This window comes from Echinops telfairi, unplaced genomic scaffold, assembly GCF_000313985.2.
Source record: "Echinops telfairi isolate 266 unplaced genomic scaffold, ASM31398v2 ScPeMD7_7469;HRSCAF=8507_0, whole genome shotgun sequence".
In the NCBI taxonomy this organism is placed as follows: domain Eukaryota; kingdom Metazoa; phylum Chordata; class Mammalia; order Afrosoricida; family Tenrecidae; genus Echinops; species Echinops telfairi.
Genome location: NW_022111372.1, coordinates 48544656 through 48546188, shown reverse-complemented (window position 1 = coordinate 48546188; position 1533 = coordinate 48544656).

Below are 1533 nucleotides of genomic sequence, written 5' to 3'. Positions count from 1 at the left end.
AAGTCCCTGAAACAAATGAGAATGAAACACAACATGCCAAAATCTTTGGGACACAGCAAACGCAGTACTCAGAGGCCTGCTTCTAACAGTGAGTACACACGTAAAAAAGGAAGAAAGAATTGAAACAAACACTTTAACACATAACTACAACAAAAGATCAGCAAAACAAACCCTCCAACACTAGAAGAGAGGACATAATAAAAATTATAGCAGAAGCAGAATTGAAAAAAAATATTTTTAAATAGAAAAAAATCAACAAGACAAGCAGTTGGTTCTTTGAAAAGATGAATAAATTTTGCAAACCACTGGCAAACCTTAAAAAGGAAAAGAAGGAGCAAAAGAAAATATTATGAATAAGAAACTAAATGAGTGACATTACAACAGAATCAACTGAGATTAAAAAAATATTCACACAGTATTAGGAAAATTGCATTCCAACAAATTTGAAAATCCTGAGGAAATGGATAGATTTCTAGAAATGCATTACCTACCTAAATTAACACAGTAGGAAATCTCGACAAACCTATAACACAAGAAAATATATATAGATGATCATAATCATTAAAAAAAACCAAACCCAACATTAAAAACTCCAGGACCAGATGGTTTTACCAAGAAATTCTACCAAGGATTTGGAGAAGAGTTAACACCAATCCTACATGAATTATTTCACAATATACAAACAGTCAATATACTATCCAGCTCATTTCATGAAGAAAGTGTAACCCTAACACCTAAACCCAGAAAAAACATCCCCAGATTTGAAAATTATAGACCAATAACTCCGATAAATATGGACACCAAAATTGTCAACACACTCCTACTCAACAGAATTCAACAATGCATCAAAAATTAATAATACATCATGATCAAGTGGGATCCATACAATCCATGTAATTAACCACATAAACAAAATAAAAGATAAGAACCATGTGATTATATCAATCATGAAGAAAAGGCATCTGATAAAATTCAATATCCATTCCTGATAAAACAATAATATAGGAATAGGAGGAAAATAATAAAAGCCATATATGGAAAGTCATCAGGTAGAATCTCACTTAACGGGGAGACATTTAAAACATTCTTCTTTCAAAGAGTAACCAGGCAGGTTGCCCTTTATTACCACTCTTATTTAATATAGTCCTGAAAGTCTTAGCTAGAACTGTAAGATAGCAAAATGATATTAAAGGTATCCACATTGGCACAAGAGAAAGAGAACTCTTTATATTTGCAGATGATAAAATCCTATATATTAAAAACCAAAAAAATCTATTTAAAAATCACTGGAACTAATTGAAAATTCTGGCAACATAGCAAGTTTTCAGATCAACACACAGAAATCAGTTAGTTTCATATATATTACAGAAGATGACAGCAAAAAGGAAATTAAAAGAACACCATTTGGAACCGGTTACAAGGAACTATATGTGACCTCCTCCCTGGGGGACAGACAACCGAAAAGTGGGTGAAGGGAGACGTCCGACAGGGCAAGATATAGAGGCATACTGTGTCTCAAGGACCTAAGCGTGA